We start from the raw sequence: 12,676 nt of genomic DNA, 5'->3' as shown, positions 1-12,676 counted from the left end.
CAGAGCCTGCTTCAGATCCTTTGTCCCCCTTTCTCTCTGTCCCTACCCCACTCACACTCTCTCTCTCAAAAATAAACATAAAAAAAAGCATATCCGTGTGTTAAAGGAAACTATCAAGAAAATGAAAAGACAATCCACAGAATGGGAGAAAGTATTTACCCATCATATATCTGATACAGGTTTAGATTCCAGAGTATGTAAAGAACTCATATGTAAATGTATGGAAATAAAAACACAAACCCAATTAAAAAATGGGTTGAATAGACTTGTCTTCAAAGAAGATATGCAAATATCTAATAAGCAAATGAAAAGATGCTCAACATCATTACTGTCTAGGAAAATGTGAATTAAACCTACAATAAGACAGGACTTTACAATCAGTAGGCTATATTAAAAAAGACACAACAAAGGTTGGCAATGATAGGGAGAAATTCGAAACTGCCAACAGTTCTGGCAGGAATGTAAAATGGTACGGTTGCTATGGAAAACAGTTTCTCAAAAAGTTAGACATGTAGTTCTCATATGATCCAGCAATTCCTACCTTGGGGACATTCCCCAAAAGAATTGGCCTATATGGGAATGTTCATAGCAGCATTGCTCGTAACAGCTCAATATTGGAAACAACCTAACTGTCCATCAACTGATGAATGGATAAACGAAGTGTGGGATATCCATAGAAAGGAATGTTTTCAGTCATAAAAAGGAATGAAGTACTGAGCATGCTACAAGAGAGATGAACCTTGAAAACATTATACTAAGTGAAAGAAGCCAGTTGCAAAAGGCCACAGATTAGCCTTTATGTGAAATGTCCAGAATAGGCAAATCCAGAGAGACAGGAAGTAGATTAGTGGTTGCTGTGGGAGGGAGGAATTGGAAGGCATGGGTTTCTTTGTGGGGTGATGGAAATTTCTGGAAATAGTGGTGATGATCACACAACCTTGGGAATACTAAAAAACACTGGATTGTTCACATTAAAAGGGCAAATTTAATGTGTGGTATGTGAATTATATTTCAATTTCGTCAAAAGTAGATCTATGTGTCCTCACATATTCTATGCCAAGGAAGCTTCTTTACCTTGTAGATAATATAATTTAAAAATTATCAGAGCAGTATATGACAACTACATATTAAAACTACAATAAACTACAATAAAACTACAGTAAAGACCTGAGGGTTTGCTGAAACTATTTTCCAAAACTGACAAATGGTGTAAACAATAGCTTCCATATCATATTTCTTCATTCAAAATCTTATTGAAATTTGTACCTCTCAATATATCATTGCTAAATTAAAAAAATTTCTGTCGTACTACTATAAATCTGGGTTAAAATGTTTTTTAAAATATATAAATAAAGGGGTGCCTGGGTGGCTCAGTCAGTTAAGCGTCCGACTCTTGATCTTGGCTCAGGTCATGATCTCATAGTTGTGAGAACGAGCCCCATGTCAGGTTCCATGCTGAGTGCTGAGTGTGGAGCCTGCTTAAGTTTCTCTCTCTCTCTCTCTCTCTCTCTCTCTCTCTCTCTCTGTCTGTCTTAGCCCCTCCCCTGCTTGCGCACTCAATCTCTCTCTCTCTCAAAAAATATATATAAATAAAAGTGGTATTTGTGTTAGTTTTTCATAATCATAGATCATGTATTTAACTTCCAAAGACCCTATTTTTAACTGTTCAAAGATACATTTTTAAAATTAGACACTTTTGGGAGTGCCTGGGTGGCTCGTGTCTGTTAAGTGTCCAACTTGGGCTCAGGTCATGATCTCACAGTTCATGAGTTCAAGCCCCACGTTGGGCTCTGTGCTGACAGCTCAGAGCCTGGAGCCTGCTTCAGATTCTGTGTCTCCCTCTCTCTACCCCTTGCCTGCTCATACTCTGTCTCTGTCTGTCTCTCTCAAAAATAAACATTAAAAAAAATTAAAATTAGACACTTTTGGATTTGTTGCTTAGCATCAATTGGTATGTTTTAGAATTAAATATTATTGTATTGTAATTCATACAAATTAAGATAAAGTGAGAGGCTGTTTTCAGGGGACAGGACATATAATGTTATTTCAAAACTTCTGGAAAATATAGGAAAATATCTGTTTTACTGCAAACTAAAATTTTCATAATATTTTTCTTTAAAAGTATTTAAGGCAACAAGATACATACTTTGGTCTTAAAATCTTTAACTTTTTGATATAACTTTTTAATGCTGAAGTTTCCAGTTTTCTAAGATAACAAAGTCATTCCTTTTAAACAATTATCTTTCTTTTACTCCTTGAAACTAAATGCAGTTCAGTTGATTAGTTGATGCTAGAATTTGACCTGGAGCTTATATAATTAGAAGAGACACTAGTTTTCCTCATTCAAAAGCCTAGTTAGCATATGACAGTCTCGTTTCCGGGGAAGTCAAACCTCTCCTTTTTTTTTTTTTTTATATAACCTTTAAATTAATTTAGGATCCAGATAAGCCTTGATCTGAGGATGATATAACCACAGCAAGCAACATGGGGTAAGTGTGTGCTATTATGTGCTTTGAAAGGCATTGAGAGGGGAAATATTTTCATAAAAGAAGAAATCCCATAAATCCTTACTAATTTAGATTCAAACCATGCCAACATTTATTTAAGCTAGCTATTTAAAGAAATAACTATTTAAAAGTTCTAACAATTTGTAAAATATTCATATATTTTCTTGCTTAATGTTTAAATTATATCATTATCTGCCTTTGCAAGTTATCAACTAATGAAACGTTCGGGGACTAAAGAGTTGCACGTTTACATATTAATCTGAAGCGGAATTAAAGAAAAAATGACAGGATTCTTGATTTACAAGGCAGATAAATCCAACATGTATATGCCTCTTTGGGACTAAGAATAAAGAATAAAAAAGATTAGAAATGCCTTTTGTAACACATAAAAGAGACCAAAGATTCTATCAGAGTTCACTTCTCTATGTTCAGAATAATGTGTGCTGATTAATTACACAGGGACATTAGAAACTTAATTCTAACTCTTTGTGGGGTTTTGGGAGCATGATGAGAAGAACTGGGTTTCACTTGAAAGCTTTCTATTCTTTACTTAAATGAGAATAGCATTCCATTATAATTAGTAGTGGAATTATATGTGTTTTTATATGCTAAAACTAGTATTCTGAAAATATAGAAATACATCTTTTTATTACCCTTTCGTCTTTTTAAATAGCTCCTTTCAATACAAAATTACATTGCTGCAAATGGTATAGCTATTTCATTGAAGGTACTTCTGAAGGATTTAACAGAAATGATCAGAAATTTATAATAGAGAAATTTTTTGACACGTTTATTCTAAACAGTTTCTATGAATTTAATTAATATCTACATTTTTGTTAATACCATGGACTCTGAAAATGCAATCTAAACCAGTCTGAAACTTCAGAGGCTTTTGAAAAGAAAATGATTATACTATTGTTAACTTTTAATACAAGCATCACATAAAAGTTAACAGGTAAATACTTTGTACAAATTTCACATACGTTTGGTTGATTTGATTTGGGACAGAACTGATGAGACTCCTTGTTTCTCTTTATTCCCCTTCCTTCCTTCTCTCTTCTCTGTATACAAGAGTGAATATCAATATAGCAGTAAACTAGTAAACTCCAAGCAATGGGCACACAAAAAAGTCTTCCTTTCTTCCTTCCTCTCTGAAAAAAAAATTGCAAAATCACACAAAATTTTGCAAATAGTATTAGGAGATTTACAGATGGTCTGAATTTTAATCTATGGACCTCAGGTTAAGAATCTTTGATTCTGAATTTAAGGACCGGAGCATGAGTTTCCCAATACTTTTCTCAGTTTCTGGATTTTTATAAAATGTAAGAATCAATAATTCCTGCTAATCTTTTCTCAGGGACAATGTTGAAGGTACTGATTCTCCAACTGACCACCTCCTCACACACACACACACACACACACACACACACACACACACACACTTTACAAGTACACACACTTTATATGGGAATACAGTTTGTCCAATATCCATAGTTTGATAGTCACATTATTGCTGCTTGTCCCTAATGACTCGATTAATTGATTAATCATTTGTGCTTTCAAGAGTGCCAGAAATCACCTTGGGAACCATGGAAGAAAAAAATCCTCATTATTTTATCTGTAAGGTGCTTTCTTCTCAGTGCCCCAAATAAAATGAACTAAACCATGAATTGCTAAATATTACAGAGGACACTCTTCTGATTATTTTGTTATCTGCTCCTCCCCTTATTGAGAAAGGAGAGGTAGTAGATATTAACACCCTTTTAAGTCTTCCTAAAATAATCAGAAAAATAAAAAGAGAAATTGGCAGCCGAGTAGATGCTCAAATTTGTTCATCTGAGGATATCTCTAGAATTTATCCCCTGGGAATGAGGAAGTAGTGCTTTAGGATTTTGTGGGGTGGAGGTTAGTTATCTCAAAGCTATTTGAGAATACAATGCGCTTATATGGGTCTGTGCCAGCTCTTTCCATGTTTCCTCAGGCTATGCTGGCATGGTTTTAAGCGAGCAAGGAAGAGGCAAATGTTAGAAAATTCTTATGTTCTCTAGAAAGCTTCCTCTTTCTCTTAAATTTTCACTGGATTCCTAATGGAATGTGTGGGTGGACGGGGTGGGTAGAGATGGCACATAAGGGTGGTAAAGGGATAATTGGGGAGAAGTGGAAAAGCTTTACTGTGTAAGGTAGCCTGACACCTGCTATTCACCATAATACCTGGGCAGAGGATGAACAATGGGAAGGAAGGTATGATTGTATTTCTTTGCTAAGATACTTTTCAATACTCTTTCCCCATCTACCAGTTATTCATGCGCTCCCCCATTGACATCTAAGGATAATAGAAGTTAAGGTTCTGATAAAATTGTAGAACCAGAAAGTTCATTAGTACAGCATATTCAGCCTCCTTTTAGTTTAATTCAAATAAGGGTAATTTTAAAAATTTCTTAATGGGTATATTCTTCACATCTGACTCTGAGAATTACAATCCAAATCTTTTTCCTAGGCAACGTACACATTTAGCTCATGCAGTAATCTCTGAAATGTTGCTTCTGTGTCTTCCTGTCCTTTCTAATGGTTGCTTCCCTAATTCAGAGCATCTTTACCTCCTACTCTCTACTCACCGGCCTCTTTGCAGCCGGTATTTCCTCTGTCATGCCTTTTTTAGGAGGCATCTTCTTACTGAAGTCACATGATGGGCCTACTCTCTTGTTTAAAATCTTTCAGCGACTCCTCATTCTCTCTACTGCAGAGCAGGCTCCCAAAAAGATACTCATGGCCCTGTGTCTGTCCTCAGTCTACCAGTCTAGTGTTTCCTCCTCCTCTACCCTTCACACTCCCTAGAATCTCCAGATGCGCCTCTGCCTTGTGACTTTCTACCTCTGTTCCTTTGCTGCTCCTCTTTTAACCATTTCTACATATTGTTCAAACCGCAGTTCACATCCTATCTTCTTCATGAAATTTTCCATGATCCCCACAACTGGAACTCATCCTTTTTCCTCTGAAAGTTTTAGGCACCTTATGTTTTTCTTCTTGCATTTCTTACTGCCCATCACATGCTGTAGTTACTGATGTGTCTCCTCGAAGGAGGAGTAATGTCACCTTTCTATTTCTCCTACTGCCTGGCACAGGGCTTTTTACATGATATGTGCTTAATAAATGCTTGCTCAATTGAAATGAACTATTTTCCCTTTAATCCACAAAGAGCTAAAAACTTAATTTCAGCCAAGCTTCCTTCTTTCTTACCCAATAGAATGGCCCCATTTTTCAAGTTCCTATCTGAAGAGCTCAAATGAGTGTATAAAATTCAAAATGTGGGTGTTGCAAGGGAGGAAGGTAAAAACAAGGACTGGAGTGACACTTTAGAGGCTTCTGAAGAGTGGAGAATTCATTGTTAAGTAGAAGGGACGCACAGGCTCAAAGGAGAGAAAACTTTCAAGAATTAAAAAAGGTTCTTGGTTCAAGACTATTTCCTAGAGGGCCAGCATCTCAGTAAGTTTGGGTTCATCTGTATATGATGGAAAAGCAAAAGAATAGTGGCTTAAACAAGCCAGAAGTTTATCTTTTACGTTAAAAAAAAAAAAAAGCTCAGGGGTGCCCGGCTGGCTCAGTCAGGAGTCAAGAGTCAGTGACTCTTTCCTGCTTTGTCAAAGATTAGTTGGCCATACGTTTGTGGGTCTAGTTCTGGGGTTTCTATTCTATTCCATTGGTCTATGTGTCTGTTTTTGTGCCAATACCATGCTGTCTTGATGATGACAGCTAAGAGTCAGTGACTCTTGATGACAGGGTTTGAGTTCAAGCTGTACATTGGGCATGCAGCCTACTTAAAAAACAAAACAAAACAAAAAACAAACCCAGAGGTAGGCAATCCAAAGCTGTTAGAGCAGGTCCTTGTGGGAAGGATCCTGGTTCCTTCGATCCTGTCCTGCTGTCTGTAGTGCCTCCCTCTTGGTCCAGAAGGTTGCTCAGACTTCCCTGGCTCATTTGCATTTGGACAGCAGGAAGGAAAAGTAGGAAGAAAAAGATGTGTTCTCTCTTTTGAGGAGACTTCTCAGAGATCACTGTCATTATTTCTACTACTTCAGGGGTAGAATCTATTCTTGTGGTTATACCTAGCAGTGAAGGAGAAGGGGGAATGTAGTTTTTTAACTGGGTTACTAAAGAAAAAGGAACACTGGGTGGCAATGAGCAGCATCTGACAGAGCAAGTATCAGGCCTTACATTGTCCCTTATATTCCTTCAGGACAAAGAACAGCATTATGCCCAAAAAGGAACATTTTTGAAAAATTTTTGTAATGTTTATTTTTTTTTGAGAAAGAGAGACAGAGAGAGAGAGGAGGGGCAGAGAAAGAGGTAGACACAGAATCTGAAGCAGGATCCAGGCTCTGAGCTGTCAGCACAGAGCTTGATTGCGGGGCTCCAACCCACGAACCGCGAGATCATGACCTGAGCCGAAGGTGGACACTTAATCGACTGAGCCACCCAGCCTACCCCAAAAAAGGAACATTTTAAGAAAATTTTCTGTAAAGTTAAAAGGAAAAAAAAAGAGCAGACCAAGCTGGAAATAAACATAGAGTCTCTTTGGATATAGGAGCGAACCTTGACAAAATGATGACAGTGACAAAAAAAAAAAAAAAAAAAAAAAAGACAAAGGTGGCCAAGTAAGCCTTTGGTCCCCCAAGGGTCCACATTCCAGCCTCTGGCCCCCAACCTTCATCTCCTTTCATCCTCACATCTGCATTGTTATTGTTATTATGCCAATTATACAGATCAAGAAACCAACGCCCAGAAAGATTCTGTCACTTGGCCAAACTTCCCAAGGAGTTTCAGATAATGAAAAATAAATAGAACATATAGCTGGGTTGAAACCTGCTGTATTACTCAAAAAAAAAAAAACAAAACCATATACTCATAGGGTATTTTCCAAATGGGTTTCCACTTAATTTTAATCGTGGATCACCTCAATTAGCCCCAGCAGAAAAACCTATTACAAACCTATTCCACTTGTCACTTGAAGTAGGTGATTTCATTTAATGTGGGATGCTTAGGAAAATCTCTACATTTGTGGCTTTCATTATTTTAGGGTCAGATGAACTGCTCTGAATGTTGGAGTACTTCAGCTGATTTGAAATACATACACATTTATTTTTATTAGTCAATAATAGTTGAGCTCATTTGTATTTGTCAATAATAGTTGAGTTAATAATAATAGTTGAGTGCCTATTCAACACCAAGTGACTTAAAAATGGAAAGACTCAAAGAAACAAGAACTTTTACTTTTTACTTGATATGTTATTAAATGATTAGATTTTTTTTAACAGCAATCTATTGAATATACAATAAAAACCTTTAGTTATAAAATTATTAAAACAAAGGGTGGTATAAATTACAAGGTACCTATCATTATCAATGGCATTTTATTTCTTGTAGAACCTCTAGAAAAATCAGAAAGACTTCACAAAACATGGTGTGATGTCTACTGGTGGAGACAGGCCACGAGGTGAGTGAATATTTCAAAGAACCTGTTTCTAGTAACCACACAGATGAACGGAGAGCTTAGCTTAAACCAGTGTCCTTGTACTTTATTTATAAATGTAAATGTAAACATTTATAAATTTCTTAAGAATCTTGTAACTCTTCTTTGTTTAAAAACAAGCAAATATATCATGGGATTCCTTATTAGTTAGGAATCAGAGCTAATAGCCGCCTTATAAACCAGCCATGTTACATCAGACTTTTACCAAATGTATGAATGCTTACAGTATTGAGACAATAGTGAACTATATTTTCATTGAGTCCTACTGTGGATGTCTTTGGGCAGGGCAAAAAAAAAAAAAATCAAAACACCTAAAGGACAACAAAATTTGCATTAAACTAATATTTACTGAGTCCCTACTTCATACTAGGCTTTGTAACGTGATAACTATGTGGGATAGGTAAGTATTAACCTCATGTTACAATTGAGGAAATGTAGGCTTATAAAGGGTAAGTAACATTCCCAGGGGCACAACACTAAATAAGTAGCAGATGTGCAATTTGAAGTTAGATGTCTCATGAACTTAAGAAGAAAGTCCTATGGTTTAAAACATTATTTTTAAGTTTCAAAACTAAAAAGCACACATTATAAAACAAACTTGATCAAGACAGAAGAACATAAGTATGAAAGCCCATCTCACCCCTAGCCCGTTCCCCTTTCCAAGCATAACCACTGCTACTAATTTGGCATAAATGTTTCTATATTTTTCCTTTTGACTAATGTACTTTTTACTGTATCACACTTCCTGTCTGCTTAAAAACATTGATGAATGGAGGAGGCTGAATTTACTATATATCTACTAATATAAATGTCTACCTCTAAATAGTAACTGAAATGTTGAGGTGCCTGGGTGGCTCAGTTGGTTACACAACCGACTCTTGATTTCAGCTCAGGTCATGATCTCATGGTTTGTGAGTTGAAGCCCCACATTGGGCTGTGCACTGATGGCACGGAGCCTACTTGGGATTCTCTCTCTCCGTCTCTCTGCCCCTCCCCTGGTCCCCCCCCAAATAAATAAATAAACATTAAAAAAAATAACAGAAATGTTCATTTATCTAACATTAGCCATCTAATTGTAGAGATTCAAAGAAGTATAGAACTGACTTTCTGATTCCTAGGGACTCTTAGTCTAGTGCAGTGAGTGTTCTTAGTTTGGTTGTGAGAGGGTAAATATGGACTTTGTTGAGAGTCTGATGTGAGCTCTGAATCTTCTCCCAGAAGAAAATGAACCCCCATAAAATTCTGCCTATAATTCAGGGGATTCATGGACACCCTGAGAGTATATGGACCCTTGCCTTTTGTAGAAGTAAGATTTTTAAGTGAATACTTTCACATAAATACCATGTGAACATAGTATTTCTGTGGACAAAACCCTAAGGCAGCACAACAAAAGCAAGGGCTTACCTTTAGCAAGTCATGTCAAGAAAGACAGGGAAGAGTGGTACTTGCACTGACTTTGACAGACACAAGGAGCTAACCCAGAGTAAGGGAAGGATGTCCACCGAGGAACAACTTTATAAAGCCCAGAGGCTAGAGAGGCTAGAAGACAGGGAACCACAAGACTGTCTCTGTGATAGGAGCCCTGACAGTGACTGACATAGAGGCCAGATGAAGGTAGAGGTCTACTGCATGAGGACGTCTGAACTTTAGGAGTCACTGAAGGATTCTGATTAAGATTTTCATAGGTAGGTAAGAAGCCTATAATTAATGTACGATTGAACAAATGAACATGGGAATAATAAGTTAGATGACAGAATAATAAGTTAGATGATAGAATAAGGTAGAAAAAAGAGATAAGACCACTTGATTCAGACTTGTTGGAGGATCAATGATGAAACCATATGCTATTAAAAAGATATGTTGCTAAAAATCAGATGGAATTCATTGCAAAGTCTTTGGTTTTGTAAAGGAGATTGGGAGAACGAAGCTTGGAGATGGCGTGTGTAAGATAAAACTCAAAATTTGGGCAGCAGTTTGCGCCCTCAATGCAGGGAGTCCCATGTAGAACCAGACTAGTGTCAGTCACTCAGGGTATATCACTCACTCCTGGTCTGCACACCCCCTGCCTTCTGCATGGACTCTAGTAACTCCTGGTGGACTGTTCACTTTCCTAGCAACTCTTCCACCTGCAAAGAGTAGCAAAGAGAGGAGGATAAAATCAGTTGGTTTCAGTATTTCTACACTGAGTATATGTATTTCTTTTATAATTATTTTTGTAATTTAGGTTTCAAAGTAATACAACTAGAGCAAGGCTTACAAATAATTCCATAGCTAGTTTATTTCTTTTTGACTCTACCTAACCTAATATACCCAGCTAAAAATCCATCTGTAGTCTCGCCTCCTACTGCTTGGCAGTGGCTTCATAATTGAGGAAAGACTATAATGTCTCAAGGATATTTACTTGATAAATATTTATTATTAATTAAAATTTTACTTATTAGATGCTGTAGGAGCTTTGAAGACTAAACTTACATATATATTGAATAGGCACTTTTGTGTGTATGATGGATCATATGTATATATATATTTTTTAATACAAAGAAGCATTTGGTCTTTGCCAAAGGGTAGTTGCTCCAAAAGATTTCCTGGTCCATATGTTTAGACAGTGAATTTATGTTAAAACAGAATTTATAATTTTAGGTAAAATAGCATTGACTTTTCCAGCTTGCCTTTTCTAGCTTATTAATTTAAAACAAAAATGTATCTCCTTGCTATTACTATGAATAAATAAAGTTCTGTACTGTTTTCTTTTTCCCTCAGCTTTAGTGAGGAATAACTGACAAATAAAATTGTAATGTATTTAACCAGCTGATTTGTTATATGTATATACAATGAAAGGATTTCCCCCATTGAGTTAATTAACACATCCATCACCTCACATATTTACCATTTTTTTTGTTTTGTTTTGTTTTTTGTTTTTTTTGTTTTGTTTTGTTTTGTTTTTTTGTTTTTGTTTTTTTGGTTTTTTGGTTTTTTTTTTTTGGTGAGAACATTAAGTTCTACTCTCAGAAAATTTCAATTATAGGGGCACCTGGCTGACTTAGTAGGAAGAGCTCCTGACTCTTGATCTCAGGGTTGTGGGTTCAAGTCCCATGTTGGTTATAGAGATTACTTAAATAAATAAACTTTAAAAAAAAAAAAGGAAAATTTCAACTATACAATATTATTAATTATAGTCACTATGTTATACATTAGACCCTCAGACTTTATTCATCTTATAGCTGAGAGTTTGTACCCTTTTACCAATCTCTCCCTATTGTTGTTTGCTTTAGGGAAAAAGAATCATTAACCATCAACATCCTCTGGAATTGAATTAAATTCAACTCAAACTTGTGTTGAGCATTCATCACAAAACATTCTCAAACTTCACGTCAGAGGAATGTGAACAAATAATATAAATGTATTCACCTTTAAAAGCCAAGCTAATTTTTGCATGCCCCTCTATAAAATATCTCAGCATTTAAGAATGTATATTTTTAAGTTGCTTATTGTTAAGTAAAATTGCCAAATAAGGAGATGATCTATATTTATCCTGAGACTTAAAGTCCAGCTCTCTAGTTTGGTAAGAATTCACTGTACCCACTGGGTACAATGGATATGAATAAGAAATGGTCCCTGCCCTAGTGGGGCTGACAATATCCCACGGGAATCAGACAGAGAGACTGTAGCCTACAATGCCTAGCAGGGAGAGATACTAACAGTATAGCGTGAGAATGTAGTAGAAGAGGGGTTGACTAAAGATGACTTGGAAGATCAGGGCAGGCTTCATAGAGAAAGGTGCTTGAATTGAGCCTTGAAGGATGAGAAATACTTCTTTAGGCAAGGAAAGATACTTGAAGCATAAAGAATGGGATAAACAAAGGTACAGAGCCAAGTGTTTGATGAAATGCATGAACTGTGACCATCTACACATCTATACCACATATACTAACTACTATAATGTTTTATTTTAAATACTATGAAATAGAGAAACAAATCAAGTAAGTTCAACTGGTTCAGTTGATAGCTGCTACAAGTAGCAACATTATATCAGCTAGTGTCTGGTTGGCACAGGGACACATGGGGAGCCCCACCCATGCAGCCTCTCCAAGGTTCCAGACCAGAGTGCTGGAAAGGAGATGACGAGATTGTGATTTGCAGAGCCAATGAGCTAGAGTTAGTGAGAAGGGGCTCCTAAGATATAAAATTAAGGATCAAGACACCTGAGGCAGGCTAAAAATCTGATACTCATTCAAACGGATTTACTATCAATTTTCAACATTTGAATAAAGGACAAGCTGATTCCTTCATGGAGGAAGAGCGAAAAATGAGGCCCCTGAAGGGCAACACTTGGCCTCCCATCCAGAATCAATAGCAGCTCAGCTGCAGCCTCACTCTACAGCTCTCAGCAAAACATTTTACTAGGAAACCGGACTCACCTTTCTTAGAAGGCTTTTTGGTGACCATTTGTTGCTACTTAAGACTGCATCTAGGGGGCGCTTGACTCACTCAGTCAGTAGAACATATGACTCTTAAATTCAGGGTCGAGGGGCGCCTGGGTGGCGCAGTCGGTTAAGCGTCCGACTTCAGCCAGGTCACGATCTCGCGGTCCGTGAGTTCGAGCCCCGCGTCAGGCTCATCGGCTCGGAGCCTGGAGCCTGTT

At 36.9% G+C, this 12,676-nt stretch overlaps 1 long non-coding RNA gene across 1 annotated transcript in view; it reads right to left on the bottom strand.

Annotated features, from left to right (window-relative positions):
• Positions 1-3,398: 3,398 nt before the first annotated feature.
• Positions 3,399-12,676, bottom strand: part of LOC122216397 — a 52,314-nt gene continuing 43,036 nt past the window's right edge. The window contains exon 6 of the long non-coding RNA XR_006200874.1: positions 3,399-3,658. This is a non-coding gene — a long non-coding RNA (uncharacterized LOC122216397). The remainder of the gene's footprint in view (positions 3,659-12,676) is intronic.

The sequence above is a fragment of the Panthera leo genome, chromosome A3, assembly GCF_018350215.1.
Source record: "Panthera leo isolate Ple1 chromosome A3, P.leo_Ple1_pat1.1, whole genome shotgun sequence".
Taxonomy (NCBI): domain Eukaryota; kingdom Metazoa; phylum Chordata; class Mammalia; order Carnivora; family Felidae; genus Panthera; species Panthera leo.
Note: the sequence above shows the minus strand (reverse complement) of the source record. Positions and strands in the feature narration are given on the sequence as shown.